Genomic DNA, 19,490 nt, shown 5'->3' on the forward strand with positions numbered 1-19,490 from the left:
TTGACAAAACCCGACGCCAAACTGATATCAAATATCAAACAAGATTTGAGAACAATACTTAACAGCAAATTGGCACCAAATACAGAGCAAATCTTGATGACACAGGTTGACGCCAAATTGCAGCAAGCCTTGTTACGTAGCCATTAATAAATACTAAAATATATTTTTTTAGGAAAAATTAAAAGCATTAAATTATAAAAAACATACCTATAATTTTTTATTGATTTACAATTTTATTGATTTATTGATAAATTATTTTATACATGGGGCATTCCATGCGAAGTGATCTACCCCAAAAAAAATGTTTTTTTTTATTGTACTGAAATTTGCACAATCTATTGCCCTATTGACCATAATTATCCACACCAATTTTTTAGACATTTGTCCAACGCGTTGTCTACTTACAGGGGTTTAAAATTTCGGCGTTGAGGCCGTCATGTTAAACTTCACACATCGATCATTTGTCGTAAACATTGCCGATTTTAAATAATGACCAGTGATTTTTTAAGTATTTTTTACACACTTTCGAGATATATTATGCATTACTAATAAAAAAGGTTAATTAATTGATATTTTTTAACATTAATAATAAATTCAAATTTTTCTTTAAGATCGGCATCTTTGATTTTAATTTAAAAAATGCCAAAAAAAAAGAAGCCGATCTTAAAGAAAATATTGAATTTATTATTAATGTTAAAAAATATTAATTAATTAACCTTTTTTATTAATAATGCATAATATATCTCGAAAGTGTGTAAAAAATACTTAAAAAAGCACTGGTCGTTATTTAAAATCGGCAATGTTTACGACAAATGATCGATGTGTGAAGTTTAACATGACGGCCTCAACGCCGAAACTTTAAACCCCTGTAAGTAGACAACGCGTTGGACAAATGTCTAAAAAATTGGTGTGGATAATTATGGTCAATAGGGCAATAGATTGTGCAAATTTCAGCACAATAAAAAAAAACATTTTTTTTGGGGTGGATCACTTTGCATGGAATGCCCCATATGTTAAAAAAAATCGTTATATTTATAAAACATTATAAGACATTTATAAAAAACGGTGGCAATAAAATAATTAATTATATATTAATTACAGTAAATGTTATACAATGTAAATTTATAAATTTATAAAATATCTTTTTGGGAAAATTTTTTTCCTCATCGTTTTTTTGGTTCTCATTGTTCTTATCACTATTCTCGCAATTTTCAGAGTTATCATCGTTGTCATCTGAATGAGCCTCGTTTGCCGGTGTGTCTGTTAATGTTAAATATATCTCTATAATTATCGTTATTCTCGAAATCAAAGTGTTCAGAGTAGAGGAGACCGGGACTAACTCGACACTATTTTTTTAAAGGCAATTTTTAATATTTAATTAAAATTTTTAGGCAAATTCAATAATATATATTTAAAGAGTATTCCTTCAGGTACAAAATTGATTCAGAAAGTTTTGCTGTACGTCGCTTTGTTTTGCCGCTAGGAAAGGAAAAGTGACGCGAAGACAAATTTTTGAATTGAAAAATGCCGGGGTAAACTCGACACCCCACCGGGGCAAACTCAACACTTTGTCTGATCGACACAATTTAATCTGGAACTTATTTTTTACTGTCTGAAAATAAAAATACATTGTTTATTGTGTACTTAAAAAGTACAAAAATTCGGAATAAAGTAGCTAGAACAATTATTTAAAATAATGAGATCAAAAATTGTTGAACTTTCAATTATCTTCATCTAAACTCATGTCTGAAAAACAATTAATGCAGGTAAACTCGCGATCAAATGTGCGCATACATTTGTCATGAGCCATACGGCTGCATGACAAGCATCGTTTGTTACTGGGAGCCGACGAAACGGCGTGGTGTTGACTTTGCCCCGGACGTCGTTTTTCACTTTTGTCACTTTAAAAACATAAAAATTTTGAAAATATTCAAAAACGCGATTATCGGATTCATATAGAGCATCAAATTTCCCATGAAAATTACTTACATATAGGTTTGCAAGAGTAAAGCTCGATGAAAGAGTATAAATTTTCGAGAGATCAGAAAAATTACTTTTCACCATCAAAAACGCATATGTTGCGCTAAAAATTATACCATAACTTAGAATCAAATCCCGTTGATAATACCAGCACATAAAGACGCATTTACAGTAGGAAAAACAAGTTTCTGCGATAGATTTAAATTAACAAAAAGTCTAGTGTCAAGTTTGCCCCGATGTCGAGTTAGCCCCGGTCTCCCTTACTCAAAGTGATCAGAATTATTAGAAAATTCAGAATGGTGAGGAAGTTCAGAATGATGAAAAAATTAAGAATAATGAGAAAGTTCAGATTCTTTTTGATTATGAAGAAAATCTGGTATTACGGAACTTTGGCTTTTTTAACGGAAACATGTGCTTGCTGAATATGCGATTGATCGAATTCAATTAAAGAATCTGTTGAATTGAGTTTTTCTACAACTTCAACATTCACTTTCTGCCTTTTAACTTTCTTGGAAAGCTTATGAAACGGTATTTTTTGGCATGTTCTAAAATAAACTGCAAATAAATTGAAATGTTATGTTTACATAAAATACATATATTTCAAAATATATACTATCTTTACTCTTTAAAATCATTTATTTTTTCAGATTTTCTACTGCACAATCACTATAACAAATGTGTTAATGGAAAAAATTAACTAAATTAAAAAAACTAACAGTACAAAATAAACTATAGGATAGAAGGCTGGCTGATTTTCGAGTTATAAAAAGGTCATCAACTTAAAGAGTGAGAACAAGTGTTCATAGGCAAATGGCCCCATTTTTTTTTGCATTTGATTTTGGTCATAAAATAGGTACCAAACGAAAGGTCTCGTCAATCTGATTACAGATATGTCAATCTCAGAGCGTACCTATTTACCGTTCCAGAGATATCGGGCTCCAAAAATTTCAAAACTGGCGAAACCAGTAGCGCAGAGACCACGAAAGCTATCGGTCTCCTCAAAAAGACAATAAAGATTATTCTCTCTGACCCGAGTCTCGGGAGTCGTATATCCTACTCCGAGATTGACATTGGTATTGGTTTTGGAATTTTTGGAGCCCTATATCTCTGGAACGGTAAATAGGTACACTCTGAAACTGACATATCCGTAATCAGATTGACGAGACCTTTCGTTTGGTACCTACTTCATGACTAAAATTGAATGCGAAAAAAATGGGGCCGATCTTGTTTTCACTCTTTAAAAACAAAATCTCGTTTAAGGGGGTAGCCTGGTGTAGAACGCCAAAAACAAGTTCTTTTTCTGGATTTTTTTAAAAAGAAACTACTTAATATATATTTTTGCAATTAACACCATTTATTGTGTACATATTGAAATGTTTAAATTAATTTTTTTGAATAAATATATGTAAGTACACAGGAGTTATGCGATCAAATACGAAGGTGGCTTCGAAAATTCTTTCCGAATGGCGTACACTCTAGCATTCCGTAGAACGTTCAGAAACAAAAAATTTTTTTGTAAAGTTTATGAGTGTAGTTTCTAGTTATACCTAAAACATGATTTGTTTTATCATAAAAAATTTTAAAAATAGTGGTTTAAAAAAAATTTTTTTTTGCATAAATTTCGCACTTTTTTTTGTTTATAACTTTTTTGAACAAAATTTTTAGTACATATTATAGGTATAAGTTCAAGGCAATTTAATTACCTTTAATTAAAAAAAAAATAATCTGGATCCATCAAGAATATTTTGAGTTATCGTGTACGCCAATTTCAAAAACATGGTTTTGAGAAAAACACGTTTAAAGTTTTCGAATAAGAAAGAAGGTTGATAAAAGCTTACTATTGTTGATTTACCTATACTTTTTGGTCAATCTGCTATCCCTGGCTCCATATAATATCCCCTCAATTTCTTCATACAGCTCGTTTTGCTCCAACAGCCGTTCTTTATGTATATTTTTTAGTTCGCGAGCAATGCTTTTACTTCGACGATTCTGGTCGAACGGTCGTACGGCTATTATTAATTTTGTCGGCATAATCTCTGCATGCTGTCCCAATAACTATTTCCAAATCTGACATTATGTTTAGCACTGACAGATAGCCTTCGTTAAATATTCCAGCTGCTATGTAAGCAGCAATCTCTATGATCTTCCGGCTGCAGTGAAGGTGTTTTGGAGCAAACCGCCAAACAGTAGAGTTAAAACTCTCGTTCGCGTTTTGGATATGCCCACCCAAACACCTTTTGAGCAGCTCTTTCTTCGACAAATCTTCACAAATCAGCCGGCAACGAGCCTTTTCAAAGACCGTTGAGAGCTCCCCCCCCCAGCATCCTGCTCCTCGGAGCGCTCGACCATGCGCACCGATCGAGCTCATTTTAGCCCGCTAAAATCTAGATCCATGCTTAGGGTTTAGGGAGCGTATTCTAGAGATAGAATACTATCGATTTAAGCAAAAAAAATTCGATTTTTTGAAGCCGCTACACCAGGCTACCCCTTTAATTAAACAAATTTTAAATACAATTAACATTTTACGTTTCGACTTTATATACTTAGTCTTCTTCAGAAACCTGATACATAAGAGATAATACATAAAAAATAATTAAAAAATAAAAAAAAATAAATTTGCTATAGATAAAAAGGATAAAGAATAAAGCCGCATACTTTGGACTGACTTGCCAGAAACGTAACTAAGATCTACACTATGACATAGTATAGACTTTAGCCACAATTAATGTATTATACGAGTCGTCAAAAATAAAATAAAATAAGTCAAGTAATAAAATTGTTACTATTATCTATACTGTTGTTATTATTATCAAACAATATTATTTATTATTTGACAGTGTAAAATTGTAATGCATATATTAAAATTACATTAGGGCTAGAATATAAACCAGAGCCACAAGTATGAGAGCAATTCCAAGATCTCAAGACGAGAATTAACCAGATCTTACAGGACGGAATTAAGGAGTCTGGATTACTGATTGAAATCAAAGTAAGAAAAGAAAAAAAAGAAAAGAGAGGGGCATTTGTCTGCATTTGTCTACGAGATCAATTCTAGGGCTAAAATATAAACCAGAGTCACAAGAATGAGATCAATTCCAAGATCTCAAGACGAGAATTAACCTTACAGCGCCCCTTGTACTACTACGATCAATGTCGATCTTCCAATATGGCGTCCCAAATGAGAATATCGGAAGAGCCCTGCTCGCTGGACCGGACTCCTTGCCTCAATCCTCCCTCTCGGACGCCAAGCTGCCGCAGCTCTCCTTTTCCTGGCGGTGAGCTCTCCTTGAGAATTCGAATCTCGCTCGGTTGGTCTCCAAAATACGTGCCGCTTAGCTCAATCAGTTACGAAAGAAAGAAAACGTATTCTTCTCGTCCGAAGAAACGCAGCAAGAGCGGCCATGACACTGAACGAGAGCGAGGAAGGAGGTGGGGGCGCTTTGAAAGTGGCGACTCATGCGTCGCGCCATCTGAATGAAACGATCGGGCGTTTGCAAAACGCGAAGGAATTCGAGCGCGTCAATTTGTTCTTAAGTTTTGTTACCAAAATTTGCTCAATATTTGGCATCAATTTGGTGTTAGGTTTAGTCAACAAACTTTAACAGCAATTTGGTGCCAATTTGTTATCAGGTAGTTGCTAAGCTTTGCTCGGTATTTGGCGTCAATTTGTTCTCAAGCTTTGTCACCAAAATTTGCTCAATATTTGGCATTAATTTGGCGTTAGGTTTTGTCAACTAATTTTAGCAGCAATTTGATGCCAATTTGTTATCAGGTACTACTAAGCTTTGCTCGATATTTGGTATCAATTTGGCGTCAATTGTGTACGCATGTTTCGCTACGTATTTGCTAGCAATTTGTCGACAACATTTAATAAAACAAAATTTGTAGCAAGTATTTGGCATTATTTGTTCAAACAGACTCGAAAGTAAAATTTTTTGCGCGTCGAAAATTCGTAATATCTTAAATATTATTGTGTCTCCGAATTTCAAATATTTTATGAGCGGCCAAACTTGAAACTTGTGTCCGAAGCAAAGTCGTCACCAAGCCATATATCATGGAGTGTTCCGGCAAAAATCAAAGTCAAAGAAGCAGCAGTGGTCGGATTCTGACTTGGATAATATGTGCTGCGTGTACTCAGGAGATGAAAGAATAGAACTGACGAGAAACGTGCGAGCGTAGGGCACATAAGTGTGTGCGCTTTTCTTGTAATTATTTTCCGCCATCGTGTTTTTAATTAATGTTTTCATTTTTCTATTTAAAAATAATTAATAAAATGTATTCTATCATTTTTTGTGATTGGAATTATAAATTTTCATTTAAAATTTAGTCCGAGAATGGACGACTCCGCCCCAACAATTTTGACATTTTAATTTTTGCACCTTTGTCGTTTTCACTCTATACCAGTTGAACAAAGCGTAGGCCAAAAATGTCCGTATAAATTTTGTAGCCAAGGGTTTACTCTTTACAACGTACGGTACCTATACCACATTTTACTAAAATTATTTGTTTTGTTGTTAAAAATCGGCACTGAAAAAATAGTGACGACTTCGCTCCGGTTTTCCCTACCCCATAATTTTTTCAAGAATTGTTTTCTATTTTTTCTTTATACTAGACATCACAGACGCGCGCTTCGCTATTTAGGTTTAACATTATACTATTACATTATTAACTCCCAAGATACACACAACTGTCAAAATATACGATGACAGCTGCTCATGAAGTAAGCACAGCGAGAGGACCAATCGGTATTGCGGAAAAACGACAACAATAAACTTCGATAGATTCGAGTATCGACTTTACATCTCTTTTTTAGATATGGAATGAGTATCGACTTTGCACGCCTTTTTTAGAGAGGGATTCTGAATGCATATATTTCATAACGTGATAACCTGTCAATCTCCATAAGAACTCATACAAAATTAAAAAGTTAATAACTTTTAAACGGGTCAGACAATTGATCGTAAATTTAACACAAGTTTTTGGGATATATAAGTGCACAATCTTTGTAAATTTCACCTTCATCCCTCTATTTTGACTTAAGCGATATACATCCTTAATAAAACAACATAAAAGATTATGTACATACTTATGTGTGTGTATATATATAATAATATACATATATATATATATGTCTAAATGCAAATGTTAAATAATATTAAAGTATAGGGTTCTAAAATCACTTAGAATCCTTTTGATTATAGTTATTAATACATATTTTAATTTTAGTTTAAAAAAAGTTAATTTTATGAACTAAAAATATTCTAAACTAAAAAATTACAATATTATATATATATATTCCTTTTAATTTCAGAAATAATTTATATTTATATTTTTTATCAAGTCTCTAATTAAAAATTTATAGCAAAGCTCTCAATCAGAATTAACTAACAATAAGAAATATAATTTTGAGTGTTTTATTTGTTTACTCCTTTAATATATCTATAATTTTTATAATTCAGTCTTTCTGATATTTAATTCGAAGCATTTTATTATTAATTAGAACTTTCCAATAAAACTTTCCAAGTTATTTCCACGTTAAAAATATATATATTTTTTTTCGAAAATACATTTGGGAGGAAAATCGATTCAAGTCGATAATTTTGGGACACCCAGTAGTTGGTGATTCGCACGTGTCTCGGCGTGAATATCCGCGCGGATAACTTGGATGCGAATAAGCGTGTCTTTTACCGCTGCGAAAGAGGAAATTGCGTGACGTACAAGAGGAACTGACGCTATTTGTCACGGCGAAACGTGAAAGAGTGGCGGATGCTGTCGCAGGAAAATTTTCGGCAAGCATGGAAAAAGTTTTTTCCCGACACGACGTTACCCCATGTCTTTCTGCATTATTATCGGCGTCGTCCTTCGCTTTGATTACTTTTGCGTGCGTTATTTCTATTTCTTATCTCCCTGTACTTTTTCGTGCACGAGTCGAGAATTCAAAACTCAACGTTCTCCTGCGCTAGAAATTACGTTGTAATTTTTCATGCACACGAGCAAGGAAAAAAAAGAGATAAAATATCGAAAGAAATTAAATATCGAAATATCAGACTTTTAAAAAATAAAAAAAATATTAAGAAATATATACAGGGTGTTTCAAGTTAGGTCAATAAAACGTCGATTTTTTATAAGACCCTGAAGTTTTATTGACCTGACCTGAAACACCCTGCATATATTTGATTTAATTTTGATAAGGCGTTCAAAAGAAAATAAGCTCAAAACAATGAAAAAAGCAGAAACTTGAAAAAACCACCTTTTGATGATCTTTGTGTAAACACTACATTTGTAGCGTAAAGCGTTTGCTTTAGTTTAACAATTAGTAGCTAGTTATTTTTAAAAATCATCAAAAAACGTGATTTTTAACATTTTTATTAGCTATAACTTATTCAACAAAGCGTTTAAGGGGATCCTATAGTGGCGGTAGTTACCGACATTTTTTTATTTTAAGAAATCTTTGAATTGGCTTTACAGAATTGCAATTTGGTCTAGAATTAAAGTACGCACAAAAATCTACATCGCGTTATACGATTTCATATCGGGAACAAAAAAAAATTAAAAATTTTACTAATTTGGGCACATACAACTGTCATCTGACGACAATAACAAAATTACTGCAGTTTTATATATATATATATATATATATATATATATATATATATATATATATAATGACACCAAGGCGACGTAGGGACAACATGTAGGAACAATATCGTGTAAATAAAACTAAGATTCAACGTCGCTAGAAAAAAAGATTTTGTAAAATAAAATTTTATTAAGCAAAAGCACATTCAGGTTGATAGGATAAGCAGTATTGCGTGTAGCGAGAGATGGCGCAGCAATCGAACAAAGACAGATGCCTCTCGTTAGACAAGGACAGATATAGATATATAACATAGAAAACAGGATTAGAATAGTTGACATTACCGACGTCGAGGAAGTTCGGCCTTCGCTATAGGATCCCCCTATGCGTTTATAGGAACTTTTTGGGGTAATTCTATACAATAAGGCCTTTTCCGAATTTTGATATTTTCTTGCGGTTTTCTTGGTAAAAACCTTTGTTGTCACTCCGACAGTGATAATCAATCGGGGGAGCCCAAAAAATATGCACCCTATCTATTTTTTACCTATTTTTATTTTATTTTTGGTAATTGTATAGATGGGGGGACCACCTTGGATGACCCTGATATTTTAGTATGTTGTCAAGGTTACTCTCCTGAGTGATTTTCAGAAGATTTCAGCCCGCGCTCGTTATTTGTTAAAAAGTTATTAACAAAAAAAGTTTGAAAAATATAGCAGCTATTTTGAGTATATTGGAAGGCATAAATGACTAATATATATGTCGAAATAGTTTACGCATACACTTTGAAACCGATCACGTCTTCGGCGTATAGATTAGTGACGCGCTTTAAAAGTATTTAAGTGTTTAAAGCGCGTCAACTAACCTATGTAGTAGTATTCAAAGAGGTTTGTCGGCTGAAGGAGATAAACACAAAACTTTTATTCTACATATTTTGAAAGTACATAAATTAAGGAACATTTTAAGACTAAAACCAATTTGCTATCTGTATTTTAACTGGACTTTACTCTTGTACTTATGGGGTGCTCACTTTCAAGGAGGTTTGTCGGCTGAAGGGGATAAGCACAAAACTCTTATTCCACATATTTTGAAAGCATATAAATTAAGAAACATTTTAAGACTAAAACCAATTTGCTATCTGTATTTTAACTGGTACTTTATTCTCGTACGTATGGAATGCTCACGTTCGGGTCGGTGGAAGGGGATGAGCACGAAAATTTCATTGTGCATATTTCGAAAACACATTAATCGAGAAACATTTTAAAACAAGAATTATTTTGCTTTCTGTATTTTAACTGATACTTTACTCTTATATCAGTAGTATATTAAATCTTTTTTTGTGTATATCTTTTAAACTATTACAGATAGACTAATTTTGTTTGAGGCATTTGAAAGCACATAAAAAGCACATAATTTTAGCATATTAAGTTTTTTATTTTATATGTAATTTTAATGAGTAGGGGTGCTAGCTTACGTTAAGCCAGCACCCCCACTTTCAATTGCGATTTCCCGCGAAACTGCTCGAGCACAAAAATCATGAATAAAGCACATAATTAGCACATAAAAAGCACTTAATTTCTGTATATGTGTTATTCCGATTTTTTGTGGGGGAGGAGGTGCTAACTTAAGAGACATCAATCGTTGAAGGGGTTACCGATTTATGTCTAAAAAAATAAAAAGTTATACATTCTAATATATAATATTATATGATATATTGATGATCACATGGGGGGAGACGGCTGGTCTAGTGGGTAGAGTGCCAAATTCGTAATCCGGAACAGGTTGCAATAGCCGGGTTCGAATCCCGCTAGACCACTGAGAATTTTCTCAAGAATTTTCTCAAGAAAAACGCTGCCCCCCCCCCCCCATCTAGCAGAGAGAAGGTATTCCTAGATGGAAACTGGGCTCCGTCTTTTGGAAGAGACGTTAAACCGTTGGTTTAAAGGGTTAAAGTGAGAGAAGAAGGATAGCATTGTAGAGGTTTGAGTAACGTTCCTAAGAAAAAACGTCTTGCAAACCCTGCGGGAATAAGCAATAAAGATAGTTTAGTATTGATGATCACATACACACACACACACTATCTGTCACGTATTACGTTTACACGAGCGTTATTTCTGTAGTAACTTATAAGATAATTTCTCCACGTAAGGGCCAAAGCACAAATGACAGTCGTAGTCGTGGATGTAAAACCGAGTTTCACAAGTGTCGGTTAACTTTTAATCTTAGATTAACTCACTCTTCGTCTCCTTCTAACGTTTCCTTTAGAAAAAAATGGGCACAGTAACAACTGTGCCTCAAGCAACAACGTAGAACTACGTCAACTGTCACTATTTCATGTTAAAGTATTCAGCGAATGAAACTAGACGTAGGGCTACGTCAACTGTCATTATTATTCAGCCTACATAGGTTAGTTGACGCGCTTTAAACACTTAAATACTTTTAAAGCGCGTCACTAATCTATACGCCGAAGGCGTAATCGGTTTTAAAGTGTATGCGTGAACTATTTCGACATATATATTAGTCATTTATGCCTTCCAATACTCAAAATAACTGCTATATTTTTCAAACTATTTGTTAATAACTTTTTAATAAAAAGCGACCACCGACTAAAATCACTTGCATGTGACTTGGGAGGATGTCCTTGACAATATATGTCAAATTCAAGGTCATCGGAAGTAGGTCCCCTTAACGCCGTGTTTACCAAAAAAATAATACAATACAAATAGAGTTTATGCTTTTTTTTAAAGCAGAAAATAATTAGTATATTAAAAAGACTATATAAATACAAAGTATAACAAATATAAAATCAAATAATAGTACATAATTAAAGTAAGGCGCCAGACTATTATAGGACAAGTTGCCGTTATACTGTATTATTATTGTAATTTTACGTACTTTTACGTCACTACGCATTATCATATGTTTACATCATATCGGTATGACAGACATTCTAACCACGCAACTTTTAATTTTAGTACTTAATAACTTTTTTCCTAATTGAGAGCGACAATTTTAACTTATAGATTCATGTTTTACGCACCAAAATACACAAAATTAAAATTTTAGTCAAATCAGTGAGGAAGCCCCTCTCCTTCATATTTATCCTTTTTAAACCACATTTGACTGCAATAATTAATAAAATTAAATTAAATTATTTATATTCAACCAATTAATAATTTTTAAAATATAAGTAATTTATCTGAGACTATTTATTTATTATTGAAAAAATTAATAATTATTTTTCACTAATTATTAATTTTCAAATAAATAGTAATTTATTTTTAATAAACTATCTATTAATTATTTTAATAATAAAGAATTTATTTCTATTAATTACCAGTTTATAAAAGAAATTAATTCATTTTCACCTAAATACTAACTTTCACAAACTAGATATTTTTCTCTGACAAATTACCAATTCTTTAAGTAATCTACACTTTTCACAAAAATTAAAGAAACACTAAATTTATCTTTAAAAATAGGCAAAATTCAAGCAGCTGTAACTTTGTTAAAAATAAACAAAATTTAAATTTTAAAAAAGAATTTTAAAGTTTAAAACCTCTACTTTCGAAAGATTACTATTATTTTTTAGTTTCTGTGAGTTTGGTAACTTTTGCATATAGAAAACTACGAGCTAGACAAAATAGAAAATTTTTCTCTCACTTTGTGGGTCTGTCATGTGCACAAAAAAAATCTATGAAAATTTTCAACTTCCTAATGTGAAAGCTTGAAGTTTTTCTTGCAAAATCTTTTTTGAAGAATGCGACAGGAGTAAAAAAGCAGCGGCAAGTTTTTTTACAAGAACAATTTATTTATTTTGTTTTAATTAAATATTTTTATTTTGTACTGTAACTTCTTTAATTCTTTGTAATTAAAATAATTTTTTGTAATATTAAAAATTTGTTAAAAAAAATTAAGAAGCTATTACCACTTGGGTTGAAATAAGAAAACCCTTGAATAGGAACACAAAGATACCACCTGGGTTCTATTTTTTTAAAGTAGTTGCACAACAATTATCTTTCAAAGAGCAATATACATATTCTCTTTGCAATTGGCGCAATTTAATTTAAAGATTTCATATCTTTTTTTGAAATATATGTCACTTGAGTTAAGTTAGGTAATATAATTTTGTGAAAAAGAAATTAAAAATTTCACATCTTTTTTTGAAATACATGTTACTTAAGTTAAGTTAGGTAATATAATTTTGTGAAGAAGAAATAAAGCTATATTATAAACGACGATGAATATGTATAAAAAGTAGCGAGGAGATTGCAGTGAGGCGGAAAGTGAAGTATCATCGTGGCATCTGGGGAAGCCTGTGGTAAAGTACGAAGTCGGCGAAATCCCGTCTTTAATATAAATTTCGTCATGCATCGCTCCTGGGTCGAGATATCGAGAGTCTTTGTTGAATTAATGTTCGCGATGTTTCCCTTTCATTTCCGACCGTGAACCGGCTCGGGGTTCTCAAAACTTGATGGATTATCCGAATATATTATGCGAGATTGCATCCTAGCGATAAAAATAATTTGCGCGTATACTTGGACAATATACATCCAGAAACATGCAACAACAAAATTATATAGTTTACAATAGAAAATATCTATACTTGTTTTATATATTTTACTTATTCCTTATATACATTTTATTTTACTTATTTATTTATTTATTCTGATTTTAGTATTTTACAATATATTTAGTTTGTCGTTTTAATATTTGTATTAAATTACTTACAAAACAGATAATATATTTAATTATATATTTTATTAAATAACTATAATAAAATACATATCACATTATTATATATTTTTTTTAATAATAAAAATGTCATAATTAAACCATATGTGAGCTTCGTAACATATAAATTCTATTTTAAAACTATAGAAATAAAATGGGTTAGAAAAAAACTTGCAATCATATTCTTACAGGTACTTTAGTACGTAAAATTACAGATGGAAATTGACCTCTAACAATAGATGACCTAAAATGGATTTTATGCAAATTCGTACATACTATGTTAGATATGTGAGAGCTGCATAAGGGTCACTACAAAACTACTCGTGAATATTCAGTGGAGCATTAACTCACCGCGCATAGCTTACTCGGGTGGGGACCATCTGTACTTATCCGCGCGCCAAGTTAAAGCGTTTTTAAGCTGTCGGGACAGCGGGGTAGCTGCTAATACGAGGGTCGTCAAGGGAGGGACGACGATGATGGAACGGATCACGTCGTGCTCCAGCATAATCGTGCAGACAGCTCACTTCATATCCGCGTTTCGGATAATTACGGACGTTTTACAAATGAACGTATCCCTTATCGCGGACGAAACTTTGATCATAGTCGCCGTTGTTAATCGTGCAAAGTGCGAAGCTCGGAAACAGAAGAGGGCATTACGTCATTGGTTCTGTCGAAAGTGTTAAACTGTATCTTTATAATAATATTTATGCAAAAATGCAAAATGTTTTATTCCTGATGTGCAATCGATTATTTAACACGCGTATAAAGTTTAAAAAGAATGAAACGTTGTTTATCACTGAGAATCGCATTATTTTAACTAATAAAATTATTTAAGCATTAAGAAAAACTTAAAATGTTTTATCAGTATATGTTTATCATTTATTGGAAAGAATAAAAATGCATCTTGTCATTCCAATTATAAATATGTATTCTAAATTTCTTTTTATAAATTACTAGCTGGTTACCCGGGCTTCGCCCGGGAGTCGTTTTTTTTTTTAAACGACTTCATTTGTGTTTTAATATCCTTAAGCGGGGAGCACACACTTCTGCACAACGCATAATGTGTAAGCATAAGAAAATTGATTGGTCCATACACATGTGCATAAGGAAATAGACCAATCAGTTTTCTTATGCTTACGCATTATGCGTTGTGCAGTATTGCATCCATTTTTCCAATTATTACACTCGGATAAAATTGATATTCGTAATTTGAGTCATAACTATAAATGCTTCTAATTTCAAATCGGACCGCATAAATGTTTTCGTGGATTAAACATGTCGTAACCGGTCTTTTTCTACTCGAGTTTCACACTATTGAGTCATTTCCGCTTTTCCGATATTTCACTTACCGATCAGCAACAACATCCCTTGGTTTACCCAAGCGTTTTTTCGGGAATTTTGAGATTGCTCGCTCGCGATGTACACAGAACCTCGATTTTTCAATTAAAAAACCAAGGAATAAAATCGGTAATCACCGATTCTCACCAAATTCAATATAATAATATTCTATCCATAAAAAAAAATTAGCTTGATATCGCAAAATTTGCAGAAATCAAAACAATTACATAGATTTTTTTAGACTGAAATCGGTAATTCTTTATTAGAAAATTCTACCTTTGTTTTATATACAATTCTTTAAAATTCGGTCAATTATTTCCCAAAAAATTGGAAAAATTTCGGATACCGGTGCCAAAAAAAATCGGTAACGAAAAATTATACATTTTATGGCACTCCCCGGGAAATTCTACCCTTGTTTTATATGCAACTCTTTAAAATTCGGTCAATTATTTCTTGAAAAATTGAAGAAATTAGAAAAACCGGTTTCCAAAAGATTGGTAACGAAGAACTATACACCCTATAGCACTCCCCGGGAAATTTTATCCCTACTTCATATATAATACTTTCAAAATCGGTTCAATAGTTTCTAAGATTACCCCGAACAACAGTACAAACTTTTCCCCTTTATATAATAGTAGAGATTAACAGCTTTTTTATCACTTTGAATTTAACTTTAATTCTTTAATGATAAAGGTAATTTATATTTTGTGTTGTTTAAGTTATACTATATGTATATGCATATAGATGATTAAAAAATAAAAATTTTAATATAAAGTATTAAAATAAATTCATAAACAATTTTTTTGCGAATATGAGTAAAACGAGAGTACATTAGATAATATGTATATGTGTGTTGTGTGTGTATGTATCTTTTTCGTTGCATATTTTGTTTATGACATTGACTTGAGACAATTTAAACGAACAGAAGAAGAAACAGAAAGAGAAGAATTCGTTGCAGTGTAGCAACTTTGCAAGGGTCTCTTTGGCGACGCAACGCCTCAATTTTGCAACGGTTGATCGTCGCGGGAGTTTGAGGGACCGGTCCCCTTTAAGTCGTCGACTTAAAGGCGCGCTTCTACACGGAAGAAATAATCCGGAGTAAGCACCGTCGTACATTTTACAGATTTCGACTTTTAGCGATGCCGCGGGTTGCGCCTTTCCAAATAATTTAACATCGTTTTAAGTTGATTAAAGACGAGATTTATTGCAACAAGCAATTTTTTTGCGTTGCTCCCTTTTGAATCACCGCCCTCGATTTTACATATAATATTAAAGTGTTTCATTGTAGACTTATAATATTAGTATGAGAAATATTTCTGATAAATATAATCATAAGAAAAAAGATGAGCTATTTATAAATGTATATTTATCACAATTTTCTATTATAACGAATTATTTAAGTAATTTATTTGTGTGCGGATATCTAAATTATTCTTTATATCAATTTATATATACATTACATATATATAACGAATATTTTTGAATTAATTAAATGACATTTGTATGAAAAAGAGTGATGGCAAAAAGACCTGTTTCTTCGCCCATTTCTTGGGCGAAATAACGGACCTCGAATTTCAAACTTTTTTTATGCCAAATAGTACTATTAGATGAAACATTAATTCCAGTAAAATTTCAAGATGAGCATAGGCACGGTTTCGGAGATACAAGGGGGTGAAAATACGGAATATTGAAAATTTGTTTAAGGGTAACTTTGTCATTTTTAGAGATATTTTAAATCCGCAAGCGGGTGCTGTTTCAGAATCGTTTTTGTACTTGATTTTGAAAATTCGGTACAATCACCCCCTTAAGGATATACAAACAAAACTGGCGGTGGTACAAACTATTCTGAAACAGCACCCGCTTGCGGATTTACAATATCTCCAAAAATGACAAAGTTACCTTTATACGAATTTTCGATATCCCGTATTTTCATCCCGTATTTTCGTCCCTATTTGTATCTCCGGAACCGTGCCTATGCTCATCTTGAAATTTTACTTGGGATTAATGTTTTATCTAATAGTACTATTTGCTATGAAAAAAAATTGAAATTTGAGGTCCCAAAAATGGGCAAAATTTGTCATCACTCTTTCTAGCTAAATTGATTTCTTCAACAATTTAGCTGTATATAGAAAAATTATTAATAAACAATAATGCGGCTATATACATATATGTACCTATAGGCTCATTATTGTATAATTTTTATGTCTTTTAACAGGTGCATTCATTTAACAGGTAAAACAACATTCAATAAGCACAATTTATAAAAATAAAATATATTTACTTGTGTCTGTGCAGTAAATTAGACTTGAAGCGATCAGCATTAGTCCGAATTCTAATTTTTTCTCTCCTCGCCTTCAACGTTATTAGCGTGCCGCGTTCTAAATACGCATCTTCTGTTTTGATCGGATGTTGCTATAGCAATTCAACCAGTTACCACTGGTAGCGGAGTATCGATTCCCAGGTGGCAGTCAGTGCCTGCACACGATTAAGTTCAGTCACCCGCAATACGCGCGTTAAGTGTTGTAGATACATTTTAATATCAGCATTTAATATTAAATAATGTTAAATTTCTAGTGTAGTATGAACTAACATACTTTAACAAAATGAAGCAAACAAATTTTCTTTTTAATAATATAGAATAAAAATCTTAGTTTTCTCGTATACATGTATATGTGTGTACAAATAATTTAAATATATATCTACTCCGTGCTCCAATTTTTTTATAATGTAATATTAACAATGTAGTATGTTAATACCTCAAGATCTCTTCACGTGAAAAAAATATAGGTACGAGAAAACGAAATCCGTCAAATCGCGGGAAATGTCTCTACGCAATCACTCTTGTCATTTGAATTTTACACGAAATTAAAGGCAAACAAGCGCGAAACGAGATAGAAAAATCATCTCATTCTTTTTTTCGTTGGCTTTGTACATACATGAAATTATTTCCCGTCCCGAGGAATTTTTCGTCCGCGAGTCGTTATCTTTTAATGTCGCAAAACGGTATAAGTTGGTGAATAAAATTTGTGTGAGATAGTGATGAGTGTGTTCTTGTATAGTGCACCAAATGATAGTTAGTGGCATAATAGAAGATAATAGCGTGAGAGAGAAAGGATAATTGGAAAGGACAAGTTGGATTCTCTGAACTTCAATTTTTTTTTACAGTAAGTTTCTTTTTTAAGTGATAGAAATGACGAACGGTTCTTGTTGGGATACACTTCAAAATATCTCCTCGAATATTTCACACTTTTATTCGTCGCGAATTATAGATCAAAACTGCCTTTTGCGCGCGAGATCTTTAATTACGAGATAGAAATACACAAAATTTAATATAGTTTTTCTCGTTTGTGCATTTTTCGTTGGAAGCGGAACGTGATATGCGCGCGACAAATCTTTCGCGATCTCTTTTCTAAAGTTCACTACGCTCGCACCGCGAGTCGCAAAAATGTACACTTTATATGCCTCGTGGTTGATGATGGAACGCAGCCGTCGCGAAGTGAGACCACGCGTTTCGATCGTGAGAAATGTCATTCCGCCGCGTTTGCACATTCTCGAATAGCGATAATGACCGACTGGTTGCTATCAGAATGAGATGCACAAGTCGGATTTGTTGTCACACGCGGCACATTTTGACAGTTTTATTTATAGTCCCCCCATGTAAATAACGCGCATCTGTGATTACGTACTCTCTAATTCTTATTGAGGTTTCACCACTAATATATTAGACTGATTACGATAGTCACTCCAAAAGTAGGAGTTGTCACTCTAATTTGAGTAAATGCGGGTACTCATTATAAGATAGGAGTGAATTTTTCACTCAAATTTTAGAGTGGCTACTCTACTGCACCGGAGTGATACGACCTCATTCTAAAGTTATAATAAATCACGATTTACTAAAGATCGACTAATACATAACTCTAGCAAAATTTTATATTTAAAATTGTATAAATATTATATAAATTATATAAATTATACAAATAAATATTTTCCTTTTAGTCTGATATTATTTAAAAAATATATATAAATATTTTATTATATCATATATAGACACATAAATATTGACACAAAATATATTATTAAAAAATATGTTGAGAAAAATATATGAAACGCACCATCATAAATTTATTAAGATAATATATTGGAGATATGGCAATATGCACACTTTGTCATGAACAAATAATTTAAAAAAATATATATAGGGTAGACCGGGGCACGTTGTCACACATTTGGTTCAATATTTTTTGTATTTTTTACATTCAATATTTAAGAGTACTTTGATATGCCAAAATTTCGAATAAACCCTCAGCTTTAATTGGACAGTATCGAATTTTGTGTGATTGTTACTCTACAGTTGTTACATAACAATAAATAACGACAGGTTGCTTGTGACAACGTGCCCCGTGACCGAGGCACGTTGTCACATCAAATGTAATTGCATGCAAAATGTTATCCAAACTGTATTCAACGTAAATATCAATATATTATAGTGCGCTGCAATGTAAAAAAGTAAAATCCTTCACAGAAACATTTATTTTATTTCAAAAAAGTACAAAAAGCACGAAGTTTTCGTCTTAATCTAAATACAAGAATTCCACTCGAATGCGCAACTTATTGATACACATTTTTTCTTTTATAATCATGTCGGTGATTAAACATAAAATATTTTTACTCGTTATCGTCATCCGAAAATTCGCAATAGATTCTCATCAAATTCGTGACAACGTGCCCCGAGGGCATTTTTTTACTTCAAACAGCCTCATGGCCGACACGTTTGAGATATTCATAAGGTTAGGTATTGCACGCGGTAGGTAAAAGTACATACTTTAAGATAATATAAAGGTCTATTCTGAAAAAACATAAGCTT

The 19,490-nt window shown here is 32.4% G+C and overlaps 1 protein-coding gene across 3 annotated transcripts in view; it reads left to right on the top strand.

The window, feature by feature from the left end:
- Spri (Src homology 2 domain-containing protein sprint) overlaps positions 1 to 19,490 on the top strand; it is a 541,914-nt gene that overhangs the window by 281,031 nt on the left and 241,393 nt on the right. The window contains exon 1 of one of the 3 annotated variants that reach the window (XM_071776401.1): positions 17,425 to 17,790. The exons of the other annotated variants lie outside the window; for them this stretch is intronic. The gene's annotated coding sequence lies outside the window, so the exon portion shown is untranslated. Of the gene's footprint in view, positions 1 to 17,424; positions 17,791 to 19,490 lie in introns of those variants that run through there. 3 annotated transcript variants of the gene reach the window in all.

This window comes from Temnothorax longispinosus, chromosome 1 (assembly GCF_030848805.1).
Source record: "Temnothorax longispinosus isolate EJ_2023e chromosome 1, Tlon_JGU_v1, whole genome shotgun sequence".
Lineage (NCBI taxonomy): Eukaryota > Metazoa > Arthropoda > Insecta > Hymenoptera > Formicidae > Temnothorax > Temnothorax longispinosus.